An 11,730-nucleotide genomic window follows, 5' to 3' on the forward strand; every position below is an offset into this window, starting at 1 on the left:
AATTCTTGTTATGCTACAGATACATCTTTGTGTCAGTCTTTGTCCATTTTATAAGTCTTAAAGGGAAAAGGAGTTTAAACTTTTATGTGATTTTTTTTGGGTGAACCTTTCCAGAATTTCTTAGAGCAAGGGAAGTGATTACCTACCTGTTCAAGGGATGGAGGCCAGTGCCAGCATTCACTCACGTGAGCAGATGCTATAAGGAAAAATGCCCATCTCAGATGCTCAGACTCAGGGTGTCCATAGGCACAGATGGGAAAGTCACACACCTCCCTCACTGATAGCTAGCTCCTCTGGTTGGCAATACACCTTCTATTTTAAAGTAATTTCTTATGTTTTAGTCAAGTAAGTGTAGATATGGATAGGCCATTGTACCGTGCACCTGGGAGGGGATGAGGAGTTCCTCATTTTCATTTGAAGCCAGGTGCTGGATTCCTGGGGAAGCCCTTGTTCTGTCCAAGCTCATGGTGTTAACACACATAGATGGGGATTGCCTCATAGCCTGTGATTTCTCTGCTGGAGCTGATCCCTTGGAGATAATATGCAGAAGCAAGATGTTAAGCTTTTGTGGGCAGCCATTAGGGGTTTTTTCATTTCTGAAAAGAGACCAGTGGTGGTGAGCTGCCTATTTTTTGAGCCTGAACCACCTTTAATATTGTTCATAGTAAGTTGGGAAAGTAAAAAGGTTATTTTTCTCAGAGACTTATGCATCTGTGGAGAATAATTCCAATGTGCATTTAACTCTCTTGATTTTAGAGTTGTGATTGAAGTGTTATAACTTAATTTCAGACAAGAAGCAAATTATAGGAGGAATTGAAATCCGCCATGCCTATCTGGAACATCAGAGTGAGGGGAAAGTGGTGGAGCACTGTGTTTTTGCTTTAGAACTGATACCGGTTATTTTTGTTTTAGATTGTTGAACCACTTTGAAAATAAGAGGTTGGGAAAAAAGGTATGTATACTTTTTGTTTTGCTTTAGGAAAAGGTTTATGTCTTATATGTTTATCTCAGCTGAGTAATTCCTTAGTATGATAAATATACGGCACTGTCAAGACAAGAACCTTTTTACCACAAGGTAAATTTTTACTCTAAACTTTGGATGCAGTGTTTTTTAAACCTTTTTTTCTTTTGCAATTAAGAACTATTTTATTTTAAATTATTATTTTTTATTTTTTATTACAGCTCATATACATTATTATATTAGTTTCAGATGTACACCCCAGCAATAAGACATCACATAGCTTACTAAGTGATCATCCTGATAAATATAGCACCCATCTGACACTGTACGTAGTTATTAGAATATTATTGACTAGTCCTAGCCAGTTGGTTGCAGGCTTGATCCCCAGGGCACGGGAGGGAACCAATCGATGTGTCTCTCTCACATTAATGTTCCTCTCTCTCTCTGTCTCTCTGTCTCCCTCCCCCCTTCTACTCTCTCTGAAAAGCAATGGATAAAACAGCCTTAGGTGAGGATTAAAAATATATATATATATATATATTATTGACTATATTCCTTATGCTGTATTTTACATCCCCATGACTATTCTGTAACAGCCAATTTGTATTTCTTAATCTCTTCACCTTTTGCACCCATCTCCGAACCTCCTCCCATCTGGCAGTCATCAAAATATTCTATATCTCTGCTTGTTTGCTTATTTTGTTTTTTAGATTCAACTGTTGATAGGCATGTATTTATTGCTATTTTATTGTTCATTTTTGTAATCTTATTTCTTCTTAAAGAATACCCTTTAACACTTCATATAATCTGGTTTGGTGGTGATGACCTCCTTTAGATTTTTTTTGTCTAGGAAGCTCATTATATGTCCTTTGATTGTAAGTAATAGCTTTGCTGGGTAGAATAACCTTGGTTATAGGTCCTTGCTTTTCATCACTTTGAATATTTCTTGCCATTCCCTTTTGACCTGCAAAATTTCTGTTGAGAAATCAGCTGACATAATTATGGGAGCTCCCTTTTAGGTAACTACAGGGTAACTGCTTTTCTCCTGCTGCTTTTAAGATTCTCTGTCTTTAAACTTCGGCATTTTAATTATGATGTGTTTTGGTGTGGGGCTCTTTGGGTTCATCTTGTTTGAGACACTCTGCACTTCCTGGACTTGGATGTCTATTGCCTTCACCTTGATAAGAAAGTTTTCTGTCATTGTTTTTACAAATAGGTTTTGATTTTTTTGCTTTCTCTTTTCTGCTTCTGGCATTCCCATGATGTGAACGTTGGTTTGCTTGAAGCTGTCCCAAGGCTCTTAAAGAATTCTCATTTTTTTTGGATTCCTTTCTCCTTTTACTGTTCTGATTGGGTGCTTTTTCCTTATATTGCAAGTCACTGATTTGCTTCATGGCTTCATTTACTATACTGTTGATTTCCTGTAAATTATCCTTCATTTCAGTTAGTTTATCCTTCATTTCTGACTGGTCCTTTTTTGTGCTGTTGAGGTTGTCACTAAGTTCATTGAGCATCCTTATAACCAGCGTTTTGAACTCTGCATCTAGTAAATTACTTGTCACCATTTTTTTAGTTATTTTTCTGGAGTTTTGTTCTGTTGTTTCTTTTGGAACATGTTTGCCTCCTCATTTTGGCAGTGTCCCTCTGTTTGTTTCTATGTATTAGCTTGAGCTTCTATGTCTCTATCTTGGTAGAGAGGCTTATAAATGTTCTGTAAGGTCCAATGACAGAGACTAACTGATCATCCAAGCTGAGCTCATCCAAGGTGTGCCTTCTGTGTGGGCTGTGTACACTCTCCTCTTGTTGAGCCTGGATTGCTCTTCGCATGTCAGTGGGAGGCCTTTACGTGTGAACTGATCAGCTGCAAGGACTGGCTGCAACCACCTACCTCTGTCCTCAGACCGTGGTGGAGGATCAGCAGTACAGGGGCCCACCCACAGAGCAGTACTTACTTCAGCCAGGCTCTGGTGCCCACTTAGTCTGCCCCCTGAGCATGTCACTTACAGATGTGGTTGAGGGGGTCCTTTAACATGGTATAAAACTGTCCACTGGGTACACCTGCTCTGTGGCCTCTCTGTAGGTGCAGGCCAAGGTCAGCCGTCACCTGTGTTCTGCCTGGGGCCATCCAGCATGAGCTACAAAATGATCTGCAGATGGCTGTGACTTGTGCTGGCCTTGGAGGTGCCCTGGTGAGTCAAACCAGTGAGCCAAGACTGGCTGCTGCTACTGCTGGGCCTGTCTCTTACCAAGAGATAGGAGGCTGATACTGCTTGTTTGAGAGATTTTAGGATGATCTGAAGCATGAGCCAAGACAGGCCATTCATATGGAAAAGCCACTGAAAACAGCTTGGGTGGGCCTGAAAGTTGGCCAGGTTGGGACCTCAGGGAATCTCCAAAGAGGTGCAAACAGTGTTAGCCATGTTGACGGCTATAGAACCTGATATAGAACCTGCCTGCCAGCTCTATGGGGGTGTTCTCAGAAAAGGAATAGTGGCCTCTCCCAGCACTTCAGTCTGGGAGAAAGCTGCCCCCCCCAAACTCTCACCCTGATGCCAGACAACTCAGTTCCTACCCATATGTCCCTGGTTCCTTTCAAGCTGCTGTCTCTCAGTGCTGTAGCTCAAGAGCTGTGAGTCTGAATTAGTCCCTTTGGAAGTGACTGCCTAGGACTCCTGAAGCGTCTGGCTCACTCACCACACTTCCCACTGTTTTTTACAGCCAGAAGTTCTGGGGACTTCTCCTGGAATTGGAACCCTGGGCTGGGGGGCCTGGTGTGGGCTGGGACCCTTTATTCTTTAGGGGGGGACCTGTGGAACTGCGATATCCCTCGCAATTTTTATTCACTGCAGGTGGGTGTCTAACCAGCCTGTTCTACATCTTCGCCCCTCCTACCAGTCTTGATGTGGCTGCTTTTTTAATTCCTTAATTGTAGGATTTCCATTCAGTCAGATTTTAGGCTGTTGTGAATGACAGTTTTTCTATAGTTTACTTGTCAAGAACTGTTTTTCTTTTAGAAGTTGTTTGAATTGATTATTTTAGAGACAGAGAGAGGAAAGAAGAAAGAGAGGGAGAGAGAAACCTTGATGTGTTATTCCACTTCTGTGTACATTCACTGGTTGATTCTTGGATGTGCCCTGACGGGGCAGCCAACCCACAACGCTCTTGCATCAGGACGATGCTCCCACCAACTGAGCCACCTGGCCAGGGCTGTCAAGAACGATTTATGATGAAAGCTATGGATTCTCTCCATCGCGGAAGATCATGGGTGTATGTATGTATGTATGTATGTATGTGTAGATGCATGTGTGGATTTATTTTAATTTATTTTTTCAGGGGTCTTTGTGAAGCCCAACCAAAGATCCTATCTAAAAAGTTCTTCCTCCAAAGACTCTGTGAGTTTGATTCTTACAAACTATGATGATCTAAGCCAATGTCTATATAAATGTTTTTGTTTTTCCCCATTTGAGTAATACCCAAGTAGTCAGAACATTGGTAGAAGAGACAGTCTGGGTCTGTTGAAATCCTTCTTTTCTAAACCCTGTGCATTCCTAAATTCCTGCAATTTAATTACATTTAAGTGAGGCTGAGCCTGTGTCTTAACTTTTGCAAGGCGGTCAGATGGTTTCTAGCCTATATTAATTATTCTAAGAGAATTATTTCCAAAACAAGAAAATATTTTAGAGGGTATAAAACCAAGTACCATATGTTAAGTTCTATAAGAAGTTATGGTCTGTGATATCATGTTGAGCCATTTATTTGCTTTTATCACCAAAATACATCAGGAAGTTTTCAGAATTCAGTCCAGGTAATGAGCGAGGCAGTGAAGAATTGTGTCCTATGGTGGGAACTTGATTTAAATCAGATTGCAAAGAAGATTTCTCCTCACCCTTTGCGTTGGTGGTTCTGTTGCAATTTTCCTCTCTGTCTTAAACAGTTGAGCTTCAGGCACTATGACTTTTTCCTTGACTGTATTTGGAGAACTATGTTTCTGGAGTAACAGTTGGGTCTTAGAGGTTTACAAAAGAAAATTGATAACATTCATTAAAGTTTCTGTATTTTTTTTTTTTATAATCAAAATGTGTTTATTCATTTCCTTCTTGTCTTTAATCGGTAGCTTATATGTAGTCAGAAAAACTATTAATGTCAGCTTTTACTGGAATAAAAATTGTATTTTTAACAGATTCAGTTAGTTACAAAATACTCTTATTTGTGCTTTAAATCACTTTTGCCATGATTTGGTGCTGGAATTATGCTGCTTGTATAATTCCATGGGATGAGAGCCAGAATTTCTGTCTTCAATGACTGGCATAATTTGAGATTTTAATTGAAGCTTAAAAAAATAGAAATAACCCACTACAGGCTTTATGTTTGTCCCCCCTAAAAAAATAATCTGTCCACAAGCAATCATTTTATTTAGAGAATAATATTTATTTATCTGTGAAAAGTGAATGAATTAGATTATTTCCTTATAAGGCAATGGCTTACACACATGATATCTTTAAGTTTGAGAATTATAGAATTCTCTTTGATACTTTCTTGATATTCTTTGTAATTTTAAAAAATTGTGATAAACTTGGCACATAATATTTTATCAGTTTAGGTGCACAACTTAATAATTCAGTGTTTATGTACACTACAGAGTGATCACCACAGTGAATGTAGTTAACATCTATCCCATGTGCAATTGAACCCCTGCCCCCATTACACCCAAGCCCAAACCCCCTTCCCGTCTGTCAGACATCAGTGCGTTCTATGTATGACTTTTGTTCTGTTTTTTTAGATTCCACATATCAGTGAAATCACACAGTATTTACCTTTCTCTGCTTGACTTATTTCACTTAGCATAATACTCTCAGGGCCCATTCCTGTTGTCACAGATGGTGAGATTTCACTCTTTCTTATGGCTGAGTAGTATTGCATTGTATATATGCACCGCAACTTCTTTTTATATTCATCTATTGTTTTCATATCATGGCTATTGGAAATAATGCTGCAGTGAACATAGGGGTGCATATATCTTTTAATTCGTGTTTTTCATTGTTTTAGGATAAATACCTAGAAGTGGAATTGCTTAATCACATAGTGTTTCTACTTTTAATTTTGGGAGCAGCTCCATACTATTTTCCACAGTGGCCGCTCCAGTTTACTTTTCCATCAACAGTGCACAACCATTCTCCATACCCTCCCCAACACTTATCAGTCTTTTTGAGAATAGCCATTCTGACAGGTATGGGTGAAACCTCATTGTGCCTTTGAGTTTCATTCCTCTGATGACTAGTGACATTGAGCATATTTTCATGTCCCTGCTGGCCATCTGTAGGTCTTCTCTTGAAAAATAACTATTCATTTTCATATACTCTGCAGATTTTTTAATTGGTTGGTGTGTTTTTTTACTGAGTTGTATGAATTCTTTTTATATTTTGTATTTAATCCCCTATCAGAGATATGATTTGCAAATAGCTCCCCTTTTGTTGGTATCCTTTTCATTTTATTGTTGGATTCATTTGCTGTACAGAAGCTTTTTAGTTTGAAACCCTATTTTATTTATTTTTGCTTTAGTTGCCATTGATTTTGGAGTCAGATCCCAGAAATAATTGCCAAGACCAATATTAGAGAGCTTACTGCCTGTATTTTCTTCTAGGAGTTTTAAGGGTCCAGGTTTTCCTTCAAGTCTTCAGTCCATTTTGAGTTGGTTTTTGTCTGTGGTGTTAGATAGTGGTCCTTTTTCCTTTTTTTTTTTCTTTTTTACATGTTGCACTTCAGTTTCCCCAATACCATTTATTGAAAAGATTGTCTGTTTTTCATTGTATATTCTTTCCTCCTTGTCCTAAATTGATTGACCATATATTCTTGTGTTTATTTCTTGCCTCTATTGTGTTCCATTTATTTGTGTCTGTTTTTATGCCAGTGCCATACTGTTTTAATTATTATAGCGTTGTAGTATAGTTTAATTATTAGGGAGCATGATGCCTCCACCTTTGTTCTTTTTCAAGATTGCTTTGGCTACTTGTGACCTTTTGTGGATCCATAAAATTTTGGATTGTTTTATTTCTGTGATAAATGTCATTGAAATTTTGATAGAGATTACATTGACTGTAGCTTGTTTGGGGTAATATGGCTATTTTAACACTATGAAGTCTTCCAGTCCATGCACATGGAATATCTTTCCATTTATTCGTGTCTTCAGTTTCTTTCATTATTGTGTTACAGTTTTCAGAGTACATGTCTTTCACCTCCTTGATTAAATTTATTCCTTGTTATTTTATTCTTTTATTGGAGTTGTAAATGGGCTTGTTTTCTGAGTTTCTCTTTCTGGCTACTATTCATTGTTAATGTATAAAAAAGGAAGAGATTTTTGCATTTTTAATTTGTTCCCTGCAACTTTACCAAATTTATTTATTCTAACAGTTTATAGTGGTGTTTAGGGTTTTGTATTTATAAAACATGTCATCTATAAATAGTGACAGTTTTACATCTTCCTTCCCTGTCTATGTGCATTTTATTTCTTTTTTGTACCCAATTGCTGTCTAGAACATCCAACACTATGTTGAATGAAACTGGGAAGAGTGGGCATCCTTGTCCTGTTCCTTGTATTACAGAAACAGCTTTCACCCTTCCAGCATTGACTCTGATGTAGGTGTGGGCTTGCCATTTGAGGCCTTTATTATGTAGAGGTGAGTTTCAACTGTGCCCACTTTATTAAGACATTTTCTTTGTAAATGGATGTTGAATTTTATCAAATGCTTGATATCATCATGTGATTTTTGTCTTTTATTTTGTTAATGTGGTGGATCATGTTGATTAATTTGTGGGTGTGGACCCATCCTGGATTCCCTGGAATTTCCACTTCATCATGATGAGTGATCATTTTAATGTATTGTTAAACTAAGTTTGCTATTATTTTGCTGAGGATTTTTACAAATGTATTCATCAGGTATATTGGCCTGTACTTTTCTTTTTTGTGGTGTCCTTTTCAGGTTTTATAATCGGAGTAATTTAGGCCTCCTAAAATGACTTTGTAAACTTTCTATTCTCCAATTTTTTAGAAGAGCTTGAGGAACATGGGTGTTAAATCTTTTTTGAATGTTTGAGAGAGTTCATCAGTGAAGCCATCTCTTCCTAGACTTCTTATTTTTTATTTTATTTTCATTTTTTGTTAATCCTCACCTGAGGATATTTTTCCATTGATTATTAGAGAGTGGAAGGGAGGAAAGGATGGGGATGGGAGAGAGAGAGAAACATCAATATGAGGGAGACACATTGATTGGTTGCCTCCCGCATGAGCCCCCACTGGGGCCAGAGGTGGAACCTGCAACCCAGGTTAAGTGCCTTAGACTGGGACTTGAACCCGAGGCCCTTCATTGTGTGGCCCACGCTGTAACCACTGAGCCACCAGCCACAGCTGTTTCTGGACTTTTAAAAAAGTTATTAAAATGTTTTTGGGATATATTGGGGTGACATTGGTTATTAAAAATACATGTTTCAGGTGTATGATTATATAATACATTATCTGTATATTGTATTGTGTGTTCACCATCCTAGACAGTGTCTCCTTCCAACACCATTTACCCCCCTGCACCCTCTTCTACTTCCCCCTACTACACTTTCCCCCTGATATTCACAGTAATGTCTTCTTTGAGTATAAGCTCCGTTGTGTGTGTTTTTAAAATTTATGTTTTTCTTCTCATTGATATTTTTCTTAAAGATAGAGGAAAGGAGAGAGAGAAACATCAATGTGAGAGAGAAACATTGATCAGTTGCTTTCCATATGCACCTCAGTCAGGAATCAAACCCATAAATGGGCTATGTACCCTGACTGGGAGTCGAACTGGTGACCTTGTTGTGCACAGGAAAACACTCAACCAACAGAGCGACACTGGCTGGGGCTATAAGTTGTATTTTCCCCCCTTAATATCTGTACACATTTCATCCCTCTCCTCAACCCTGACAGCTTACAGTCCATTCTCTGAGTCTGTTTCTATTTTGTTTGTTTATTTTGTTCATTAGATTCCACGTGTGAGTGGAATCATATGGTAGTTGTCTTTCTCTAACTGTGTTATTTCACTTAGCATAATGCTCTCCACCTCCATCCATGCTGCTGCAAAGGGTAAGATTTCTGTCTTGTTTATGGCCAAGTCATATTCCATCTGTAAATGTACCACAGCTTTCTTATTCACTCATCTACTGATGGGCATTTGGGCTGCTTCCAGATCTCAGCTAGTGTAAATAGCGCTTCTATGACCTTAGGGGTGCATAAGTTCTTGGTGTTTCAGGTTTCTTTGTATATATTTTCAGAAGTGGGATCACGGGTCAAATGGCAGTTCATGTTTAATTTTTTGAGGAAACTCCACACTGTTTTTACAGTGGCTGTACCAGTCTTCATTCCAACCAGCAGAGTAGTAGGGTTGCCTTTTCTCCACATCCTTGACAGCACTTGTTGTTTGTTGATTTATTGATGGTAGCCATTCTGACAGGTGTATGGTGATACCTCATTGTAGTTTTAATTTGAGTCTTTCTGATGATTAGTGACATTGAGCATTTTTTCATACGTCTCCTGGCATCTGTTTATCCTCTTTGGAGAAGTATCTATTCAGTTCCCTTGCCCATTTTTTAACTGGATTGTTTCCTGATGTTGTGTTGTATGTGTTCTTTGTATATTTTGGAAATTAACCCGTAACCAGATGTATCATTGTAAAATATATTCTTCCGTACAGTGGGTTCCTTTTTCATTTTGTTGGTAGTCTCTTTTGCTGTGTAGAAGATTTTTAGTTGGATGTAGCCCCATCTGTTTGTTTTTCCCTTTGTTTCTCTTGCCCTTGGTGATCTATCAGTGAAAATTCTACTCTAAGTGATGTCTAAGATTTGACTGTCTACATTTTCTTCTAGGATTTTTATGGTTTCATCACTTACATTTAAGTCTTTTATCCATTTTGATTTTATTCTTCTGTATGGGGTAAGTTGGTGGTCTAGTTTTATTTTTTTGCATGTGCCTGTTCAGTTTTCCTAGCACCATTTATTAAAGAGACTGTTTTTACTCCATTGTGTGCTCTTGCCTTCTTTGTCAAATATTAATTGACCATACTGGCATGGGTTGATTTCTGGGTGCTCTGTTCTGTTCCATTGGTCTATATGCCTATTTTGTGCCAGTTACCAGGCTATTTTGATGACAGTGGCTTTGTGGTATAACTTGATATCCAGTACTATGATTCCTTCCAACTTCTTCTTTCCCAAGATTGCTGTAGCTCTTTGGGGCCTTTTTAATTTCGATATAAGTTTTTGAAATAATAGTTCTAGGTCTGTGATATATGCTGTTGGTATTTTAATAAGAATAGCATTAAATCTATAGATTGCTTTGTGTAGTATCGACATTGTAATGATGTTAGTTCTTCCAACCCATGAACATTGTATATGCATCCACTCGTTTGTATCTTCCTCTGTTTCCCTTTTCAAAGTCCTATGCTTTTCCAAGTACAGTTCTCTTAAATCCTTGATTGATTCCCAGGTATCTTTTGTTGTTGTTGTTGCAGTGGTAAATGGGATTATTTTTTAGTTTCTCTTTCTGAGAGTTCATTATTGGTGTATAAATATGCCATTGATTTCTGGATGTTAATTTTGTATTCAGCTATTTTGCCGAATTTATTTATTAAATCTAGCAGTCTTTTGGTGCAGTCTTTAGGGTTTTTTGTATAGAGTATCATGTCATCTGCGAATAATGACTGATTTTCTTCCTCCTTTCCAATTTGGATGACTTTTCTTTTTGTTTTCTAAATGCCATGACTAGGACTTCCAGTAATATGTTGAATAAGAGTCATGAAAGTGGACATTCCTGTCTTGTTCTTGATCTTAAGGGAGACACTTTCTGGTTTTGCCAATTGAGTATGATGTAGGTTATAGGTATGTCATATATGACCTTTATTATGTTGAGGTGTGATCTCTCTGTTCCCACTTTGTTGAGAGTGTTTATCATAAATGGGTGCTAGATTTTGTTGAATGCTTTTTCTGCTATCTAATGATATGATATGATTTTTATCCTTTATTTTTTAAATGATTTATCGTGTTTATTGATTTGTGAATATTGTACCAGCTTTGTGTCCCTGGAGTAAATCCCACTTGGTCATGTTGCATGTTCCTAATGTATTGCTGGATCCAATTTGCTAATATTTTGTTGAGGATCTTAGTATCTGTGTTCATCAAGGATATTGGCCTGTAATTTTCTTTTTTGTAGTATCTTATATGATTTTGGAATCAGGATAATGCTGGTCTTGTACAAAGAGCTTAGGAGCCTTTTTTCTTCTTGAATATTTCAACTAGTTTCAGAAGGGTAGGTGTTAGTTCTTTTGCGGTTCCGTAAGATTTTCCTGTGAAGCTATTTGGTCCAGGACTCTTGTTTGTTGGGAGGTTTTTGATTACTGATTCTGTTTTGTTAGCAGTAATCGCTATATCCAGATTTTCTGTTTCTTCTTGATTCAGTCTTGTAAGATTGTATCCTCTTAGGAATTTATCCATTTCTTCCAGTTTGTCCAATTTGTTGGCATATAGTTTTTCATAATGTGTTTTTATGAAATCCTTTGTATTTCTTTGGAGTTAGTTGTTACTTCTCCTCTTTTATATCTAATTTTATTTATTTGGGTCCTCTTTTTTTCTTGATGACTCTGGTTATATAGGTGTGTCGGTCTTTTTTGAAAAAATATTTTTATTGATTTTTAGAGAGAGAGAAAAACGGAGAGGGGAAGAGAAAGAGAAACATTAATGTGAGAGCTGAATAGTGT

At 37.6% G+C, this 11,730-nt stretch overlaps 1 long non-coding RNA gene across 2 annotated transcripts; it reads left to right on the forward strand.

The window, feature by feature from the left end:
• The first annotated feature begins 910 nt into the window (after window positions 1-910).
• On the forward strand, window positions 911-11,730 carry LOC148091736 (uncharacterized). Of its 2 annotated transcripts, XR_015715565.1 has the most exons (4): window positions 911-952; window positions 1,449-1,469; window positions 7,493-7,635; window positions 11,673-11,730. It is a non-coding gene; the product is annotated as an uncharacterized LOC148091736 (long non-coding RNA). The 2 variants fall into 2 exon arrangements; XR_015715566.1 differs by lacking the exons at window positions 911-952; window positions 1,449-1,469 and adding an exon at window positions 3,063-3,150.

Source organism: Miniopterus natalensis, chromosome 13 (assembly GCF_054644295.1).
Source record: "Miniopterus natalensis isolate mMinNat1 chromosome 13, mMinNat1.hap1, whole genome shotgun sequence".
Lineage (NCBI taxonomy): Eukaryota > Metazoa > Chordata > Mammalia > Chiroptera > Miniopteridae > Miniopterus > Miniopterus natalensis.